Source organism: Mesoplodon densirostris, chromosome 20 (assembly GCF_025265405.1).
Source record: "Mesoplodon densirostris isolate mMesDen1 chromosome 20, mMesDen1 primary haplotype, whole genome shotgun sequence".
NCBI classification, from domain to species: Eukaryota; Metazoa; Chordata; class Mammalia; order Artiodactyla; family Ziphiidae; genus Mesoplodon; species Mesoplodon densirostris.
The window spans coordinates 20,209,313-20,218,618 of NC_082680.1; positions in this window are offsets into that span (position 1 = coordinate 20,209,313).

Consider the following 9,306-nt stretch of genomic DNA (forward strand, 5'->3'; position numbering starts at 1 on the left):
TCAGTTCCAGGGTCGGTTTGTTCCCATTTCTTTGAGGCCAGTTCTCAGAATTGTGGCAGCTTATGTGATGCTACAGCCTGGTCATCATGTAGTTAACTTCTTCCACCTGGTGAGGGTTTCAGTATCTATAAGACAGCTCACAGGATACGGCTCAGAATATGATCTATAGCCCTTGAGGAGGAACTAAAGGTCCTTGACTTTGTTTAGTGACTAAACTATTAGTGTTTGGTATTGTTTGACTGTTTTCCTTTGCTTTTGTATTTTTTCACTTCTCTGATTAAACTTATCCTTTGGCTAAAGTTTTTCCACAGACAAAAGGCAGGCAGAGGACATGGCAGGGAAGGACCATAAGGTCCTGCTCCGTTTCAAGATCAGTCGGGGCTAGACTTGGAGGGCATTATGTACGAGCCAGATCATTTTGGAATTTCAGTGCATGGCAGATCCTGTGGATTAGCTGAACAATACCCCATACCAACTCCCTATTCCTTGTTTACTGCCACTCTAGGCTATGCAAAAATACTCACTTCCCAGCATCACAGTTAGATGTGGTCAGGAGAAAGAGTTCTTGGCAAAGGGAAATTGCTGGGAGGTTTCAAGTACATCTGTTGCTTTCCCATGGAAGGAACAACTGGGATCAGCACAGTCCCATTCCCCCTTCTTCTTGCCCTGAACATGGACACAAGCCTGTATCTCTCATGGCTCACCTTGTGACCCTATGATTTAAAAAATTAACAGAAGAATAGGGTCAACATGCTAATTTGGGCAGGTGGACACTAGCGATCAGCTGAACCAGTGCCTCTGGTTCAGGTGACCTCTGAGCTTGGTGTTTCATGAGAAAAATACACCCTTATGTTTAAACCACCTTTGGTTGAGTTTTCTGCTATTTGTAGCCAGATGCATTCCTAACTTCGACTTTGTGGATGTAGGAAGTATGACTTAATTTTGCAACACTAGTGGGAAAGAAATGTCACTTCCCCTTTATTTTTCCAAATGGAATATAACCTGCTTCAGTTTTCCATTTGCCTGACTAGTGGAAAATCCGATGTCAGTCGTGCTTGTGGAATTCCAACTTCTACTTTTAGGTGTTTTAACTGGTCATAAACGTTAGAGGAAATAACCCCATACATCTTTCTTCAATAGTCGTCCATAATATGCCTCTTGTTCATGCTTCTTTGGCAACCTTGGCCTTGAAGCCTTCTGCTGTTGTTCCCAAGGCCCCAGGTCTTCATCAGTCTTCTTTGGTGTCTTTCAGCAACACTAGAAGGATAGTCATGAAAGACTCTGCAGGAAATCAGGTAGTTGTACTCAGATATTCACAAGACCCACAGAAGTCTCATCTGATGTCTAGGCTAAGTAAGGTCTCCAAATATCTCCAGGTCCAACTATCTCAGATCTCCAACCAAACAATCCTTGCCTCCAACCCATCCCTTCTGGAATTATTGTCCATAAAATTCCCTCAATATGCAGAAGTTTGGAAAACTTGGATACTGTATTTAGTTTGCCTAGCAACTTCTCTTTTTGATTCCACAACATAAAATCTCCTAAAGCAGAGGGCAAAGGAAGCTTTGGTTACCTTCTTGCAATGAGGGAATTGGTAGTGGGGAGGAAAATTACACAGAGCAGAGAGAAGAAAACATATCTTACTACCTAAAATGTTATCGAGTCACACCCAGGTGGTGTGGAGCCATCAAAGCTTTTTAAGCAAGTCAGTAGCATTTTAAGGATGATTAATCTGGTAGCAGGGATGGCATAAATGAGAAAGGATAACTCTTACATTGAGAATCAAAGATAATTTATCATTTGCAAGTAAATAATCTAAAGTAATTTTATAGATACATGTTTCTATTGGAGCCAAAGATAATTATTCATTTAATACAAAAAGAGTGTGATCATCTATGAATGTTCTTATATGCCATAGTTAAAAACTGGAAACTACCCAAAAGTCCATGGAGGGGGGAATGGATGAGCAAAATGGTATGTCCACACAATGCACTATTCATCAGCAATCAAAAGGAACGAACTATTGATATATATAACAACATGGATGCATTTAAAAATAAGCACTTTGAATGAAAGAAGGAAGACAAAAAAAAAAGAGTCCACATTGAATAGTTCCATATATATACAATATATAAACCTAGGCCATGCAAGCTAAGCTATAGTGACGAAAACCCTACCATGGTTGCCTGGGGCAATGGGAGGGTTTGGGGAGGGGGACGAGGGAAAGATTACACAAAAGCATGAGGGAACTTTTGGAGATGATGATATGTTCACCATCTTGATTTTGATGGTGATTTCCTGGGTGTACGGGTATGTCAAAATGTATCAGATTGTATACCTCAAAAGTGTGTAGCACATTATATGTCAGCTATCTCAAAAACACTGTTTAAAGTGTTTTTTGTTTATTTGGTAAGTGCACTCTTAACATTACTTCCCAGAGCCACTGATTGTATCATAATAATGCCTAAATATATTTCAAGTTACAGCCCACATATATATTTTTAATGTGTTTGATACAAAGATTTTTCCTCTTTTACTTTTAGCATTTTGTTCCCTGATTCATAGGCTATTGCTGACTCCGTTCTTGCTTTATTTTCTCATGACCTCTTTTATGCCCCCTCCTTCCAAGTTGATTTGATTTCTCTTTGAAAATGGGAGTTTTATAAAACTTACTGAAAGTACAAGTGGTTGTACTTATAATTACCCACTAATGGAGTACTTCAATTCTGATCACTATGCTAGATGCTGGAGATGTAAAGGTAAGTAAACCAGGCCCTGTCCTGAAAGACAACACCTAGTTACATTGCAACATCAATAACTGGTGGGAACTTTTGCATTCAAATACAAAGTTCATGCATGCAAAGCCCTGTTGTTTATAGGTAGGGAAGGTAATAATATACACACACGATAAAACCTTCCAATAAATCACATTGGAAGGATTATAACAATCATTTAGATAAATAAATAAACAAACAAATAAAACTTTAGGTTGAAAGATGACCTAGGTAGAAAAATACCCAGAGTCAAAAATTCAAATTTTGTGAAGGGTCAGGTTCACATCCTAGTTTCTCTTTATGCTTAGATTTTTTTTTTTTTTTGGTAATTCTCTCATAAACTCTTAGGAAGTGAATTTAAAAAGAGTTGTTATTACTAATACATAAGGCACTCACTCTGCTAGCTTCTGAGGATTTGAGGATAAATAAGACATCTGAGCCTTCCAAGAGTTTTCAAACTAGTAGTGAGGTTGACAGATACACACAACATACACACACATAACACTTACACATATATGCAGTCTCAACAACCGTGAATATTGGGTATTTTCTACCTGTTTCCTGCTCTATAAGCTTCATAAACACCTTTAAGATAGATGGCATTATCTTCCTTATACAGATAAGAAATCAAGACACCTAGACATTAAGTAATTTTTCTAAAGTTCACACAACTAGTAGCAAAGTCTGTTACAATGAGCTATTTACTACAATTTAAAAAAAGAGACTTCACAGTCTAAAAAGTACAAGAGTAATTACTGGAGACAAAAGGCCAGAATATTTGAAACCATGTTTGTTCTGAAAATGTTAGGATGTATTGTTATAGTAACTATGCTAGAACCAAATTAATATAATTGCTATAAAACAAATATAGACAAAATGTTATAGAGGCATAAAGCAAGGAGTTAAAAAAGAACACTTCTATTAACTCAATTTTCAGGCATAGGCAAACATAAAAATGAAACAAATGGCTCTAAACTCTCACTATACAGATAACCCCAATTATTTTATTAGAAATAAAGTAAAATAAGAGGGGGCTTCCCTGGTGGCGCAGTGGTTGAGAGTCTGCCTGCCGATGCAGGGGACATGGGTTCGTGCCCCGGTTTGGGAAGATCCCACATGCCGCGGAGCGGCTGGGCCCATGAGCCATAGCCGCTGAGCCTGCGCGTCCGGAGCCTGTGCTCCGCAACGGGAGAGGCCACCACAGTGAGAGGCACCCGTACCGCCAAAAAAAAAAAAAAAAAAAAAAAAAAAAGTAAAATAAGAGGAAAGTAATATATGTACAAGATAGAGATTCAAACAATATAGACAGGGATTGTTTTAAAAGTAATGAAGCCATACCTCCACCCAGAAGTTTCCTCCAAAGTAAACACTGTTAAGAGTTAAAATGTCAACATGTATAATACCTTCTATCAAAATTATTCAAGTATATTCATTTACATACAAAATCTATATTTGAATTAAAGCAATAATACAATAAAACACACTGTTCTGCACTTTTCTCTTAGATTTTCTAATAAATCTTAGAACTACTTTCATTTCAGAGTCATTTCATTGTTTTAAATACCACATAGTATTTTGTTACATGGGTATACCATAGTATACGAAGGAAATGAGTTATTATTTCAAACAAAGCTTATAGTTATTCGTAGCTCACAGGAATTTAATCATGTTTGTCTATGTTCATCTTTGATAGGCTCCTTTAAGTCTTTAGTGTCAACCTCCTCAAGTTCCAGCAGATGGCGCAATAACAACACTCCAGGAAAAGTGAACTGCCTAACGGTGCCAAGCTGTTTAAAGTCAGCAAAGGACTGTCTCCTTCCCAAATGAAAAATCCACTTCACAAACGTCAGTCTTTCATGATATAAGGACGATTTTGGCCAATATATCATTAGGTATTATGTGCTTCAATGTCTTAAATGTTCATTTAAAAGCCTTGCAAAAGAGTAGTAACAATAGGAAATGGGTCAGACAAAGCATCTAAGCACCTACAGTGAAAGTAGTAGTATTTTTTAATAGCTTATCACTAGTGACACATCACTTCCACTTCCAATATCCAAATTGGTCCTTACAATGACCCTACGAGTTTAAAAGGTCAAAAGTTATCTTCATCATACAGGTAGGAAAGCTGAATTTCTCATGCTTTGCAAAAGTTCAGTCCAGAAACTGGGCTCAAAGGTTGGTCTTCTGACTCCAAAACACTGAGCTATTCCCAATCCACCCATTCATTTGCTGGATCTATTCCAGTAGTTTTGCTTACTTGTTTGTGCACGAGAGCTGTAGATTATAATGTTTTTTAAATAATGCATTAGTAAGCAATGCGTACCACCAATATTCTCACCTAGTTGAGAGGACAGGAAAGAAAAGAATAAAGGAAGGATAAAGGCAAATTAGAAGGGAGCACAGGGAAAAGGCAATGAAGATGGAGGAGGCAAGAAATGCTGAAGGACTGAGGAACACGAAAAGGAGATGCATATACAATTGGACAGACTTTCACTTGGTGTTAGATTCAGTCCTAAACACTGATTACGCACTCTACTGCTCACATTTGAACTTGTTATCCACAGCCCACAGAAATATTTTAACTGCTTTGATTCTTAAACGTATTTATTTGATGTGTGTGTGTAAAATGTTTGGCAGATAAATATTTTACTATTTTATGTTAAAGTCACCTAAAAAGGAGCACGGAGAACTGGATTCTTCACCACCTTTTACCACACATTTTCTGGTGAAAGTTGAGCATTTAATCCTCTTAAGTAGGATTTAAGCCTCTTAAATCCTACTTCTCATCTACAAAACTGAGCATTAGAAAATAGAGTTATTGTGAGTCTTTAATGAGATTGTCACACAGCAGGTGTACAAATGTTCATTTTATTTGGATGATACACAGTGCCTGTATGTTTTGGCATTAGAGCCCTAAGCCTGTGTGATCTGACCCATGTTTATTTCTCCAGCCTTATCTTGTCCCAGGTTTCTCTTCAATCACAGCGAGGACAGTATCCTTCCTTCCGGGGTTTTGTTTATTTGTGTGTGTGTAGGTGTGTGTTTACTTCACTTTACTCTTTTCCTCTTTAAACTTCTTTTTATCTTTTTTTTTTTTTTGGTCTCATATGCCCGCTAGACTGTAAATAGCAAGGTGGGGATCATGCTTGGTTCACCCCCATCGTGAGGCACGCAGCTCAGAGCACAAAGCAGAAATTCAATTAAATTATGTGAAGTTCATTACTTCAGGCAAATTAGTATGGCAGCATCTCTAATTGCTAATGAGGAAATCAATTTTTCTTCCAACCTAGGGCCAACCAAAACTGGGTACCATGTCTTTGTAATAGACCAGGTCTAACTTAGCTTGTTTGCATCACAATGGGTTGGAAATTTCAGGACACCAGGAAAGTGATCAGTTAATCTCTGTCAATGTAATGTCAGGAGGGATGCTGGTGTTGCCTACACAGCCTCCAGGACTCCACCTAGGGTGGGGCTCTTCTTTCTTGAGGACCCCCATGTTTCCAAGGCTGACTTAGTCATGGGAGCTGGTAAAAAGAGTTGGTATAGACAACAGCTAAGTTTTTTGTGTGAAATAAGGTAACTGCTTCAAAGAGAAATTTTTCTGGTTCCTTTTATTACCTTCTCTAAAGCAGAAATATGAAGTACAAGGTGTCATCCATTACTCTCACCTTAAGGCAGGTTAAATGGAGACATCTAATCACACACTAATTTGAGGCACTTAGTAGGTAGAATTTTCTTTAGACAGCCATAAAACAAGCCGAAATAATTTGCAGACAAAGAAGCTTAGAGCAGGAGCTTCTTAAGTATACTGATTTCCCCTTCCCAACATTATTTACAATCCTGGAAATGATGTTCACAGATCTGAGCACATCTTATTTAATAATGGACAACAGTCATAATTAGATAATTCCAACTTTTCCACGACAAAAGAAAGAGTATTACTGGATAAATGCCAGTGTTCATTTCTATAAGGGGAGATTAGCCTAAGCATCTAATAACTCATTTCAAACTTGAACACTAGGGCCTCCCTGGTGGTGCAAGTGGTTGAGAGTCCGCCTGCCGATGCAGGGGATACGGGTTCGTGCCCCGGTCTGGGAGGATCCCATATGCCGCGGAGCGGCTGGGCCCGTGAGCCATGGCCGCTGAGCCTGCGCGTCCGGAGCCTGCGCGTCCGGAGCCTGCGCGTCCGGAGCCTGTGCTCCGCAGCGGGGGAGGCCACAACAGTGAGAGGCCCGCATACCGCAAAAAAAAAAAAAAACTTGAACACTAATTCTTGGTTGGATTTGAGAAAAATCCTGAAGCTTGCTTTAATAAATGAGAATGTCATTTTGTGATTAGATTTTATTTCTATTCAATATGAGGCTCATGCCATGGTTCTTGATCTGGGAAAGAAAGAGAATCAGCAGTGGGGATGAGGCCTCCATGTCGACTGTCATTCTCTTTTTCATCCCAACACTCTTCCTAAAGTTTCCACCTGTATTCCAACATTTTCAAACAGTAGATAAGACATAGATGTAAAACTTATCTGCTTTACCTTCCCGTAAGTTAAAGCAGAAAATAATGAATACATACTGAGGTACAGTTCAGGTTTCTATTGCCCTGAAATCTGAGGGAATCCTAATTATGACTAATACTCCAAGACTGTGGTTTTCTTCATCTTCAATAGAATGTTATTTTGTGGGTCTACAAATTTCAAAGATATTCAACGGACAAAATGCAATTGCATCAGCACACTTTCATAAATCCTTTCTGAGAAGGCAGCAGCGCCCCTGGTGTAAAAATTAGCACAGGGTGGCACTCTTTCTTAATGCTAACCTTTTTAAAAATCTAGATTATGCTGATGGTATTAGACTTCCAACCTGGAACTGGAAGATTCACTGTATTTTCCATATCTCCAATAATTCCATTAGCTTGGTGTTTTGGTAGATTAGCTGACTCATTCATTCTTAAGTGACCCAATTTTTCTTACCATAAAATTTAATAAATGTGTTTCATGGAAGTGATGCTATTGTGAAGAGGTGTTTCTGAATATGGAGGTTGCTGATTAAAGAAGTGCCTCAGTAGAAAGAGCAGGGGCTGTAGAACCAGAAGATTTGGGTTTGGATTCCAGCTCAATTGATTTATGCCCTGAATAAACTGAAAACCTGCTAAACTAAATGAGTCTGAATTTCCTCCTCTAGAAAATGACCATCATTGTACATTCCTCAGGTAGTTGCTTTGATTATTAAATGAGATCATGTACATAAGCACTGAACATAATAGTCTTTTAGAAAGGTGCCCCTCCTGCACATACATATACCCTTAAAAGCCAACCTGTGCCTAACTTGTCTAGACTTCATAATGATTTCTTCTTAGTCTCAGAAATGAAAATTATCTAATAATTTGTGTATGCCTTTTTAACCCCAAACCTTTTCTTTGAATTATTAAACCAAGGAAAAATCATATCATATTTAAGATATTAAGAAACTTTATATCATATTTAGTCTAATATTTATCAAGTGCCCACTATATGCCAGCTACCTATATCCTATATGCTTAAGAAATAGCAGTGAACAGAGAACAATGTCTTCCCTAAAGAAATCAGAAGGTAAATATGTAACTAGAGAAGATGAGGTAGTGAGGGAACCAATGAGATAGTATAAAGCAGCCAAGTAGGCTTCCTGAATAAGTGATATTTGAGGTAAACCATAATGTTGAGAAAAAGAGAGCCTTGCTCAAATCTGGGAGGAGAAATGGACAAGAACAAGGAGCAGCAAAGGTCCTGACATTGTAATTCTCCTGAACTGACTGAAGGCAGAAAAGAAAGCTAGCATGACAAACATGCGGTGAGTCAGTGGGACACGGAGTGAGAAAAGTTGGAACTGTGGGTAAGGACTAGATCATGTGGTGTTAGTCCCTGAAAGTAGCTTAGATGTTTTGCTGAGATGAAATATCTCTGAGGTTTTAAGCTGCAGAGTGACTATTATTTCATGTGTGTTTCAGAGTCACAAACGTGTTGTAAACAATAAATGATGGCTACTTTGCTCAGTTATATTGTTTAATAATTCCCAAACTGGTACTTGTTTACAATCAATGACATTGTACTTTCTGAATATCTGAGAAGAACAAACACTTGATCCTGTGACTGCAACATAATTTAAGAGTTGCTTATAAGGGAATGATTTTCAGACCACCATGAAAACACTGAAATTATTTCTTAAAGCATTAACATTGTGTAGTAGTATATAGTTTCTCCTGCCTCAAAGACTCAACTAGCTGTTCTCTAAAAATGTGTGCTTTCCCTTCCAGAGGCCTTGGAACCAGGTGTAGCCAACTGACAAGTACTCACTGATAGATTATGAGCAGAAGTGATGTTGGTCACTTCCAGGCTAAGGCCGTTAGGAAGATGGTGAGATTTCTCCATTCTGTTTTTCCCCTTCTTCCACTAGAAAACAAAAGTCTACTGGAACGGAGGCATTGGGGGACCCATAAATGGAATGAATCAGTTCCCTGAATTACTGGGTAGAAAAAAGCAGCCCAGCAAAGTGAAACA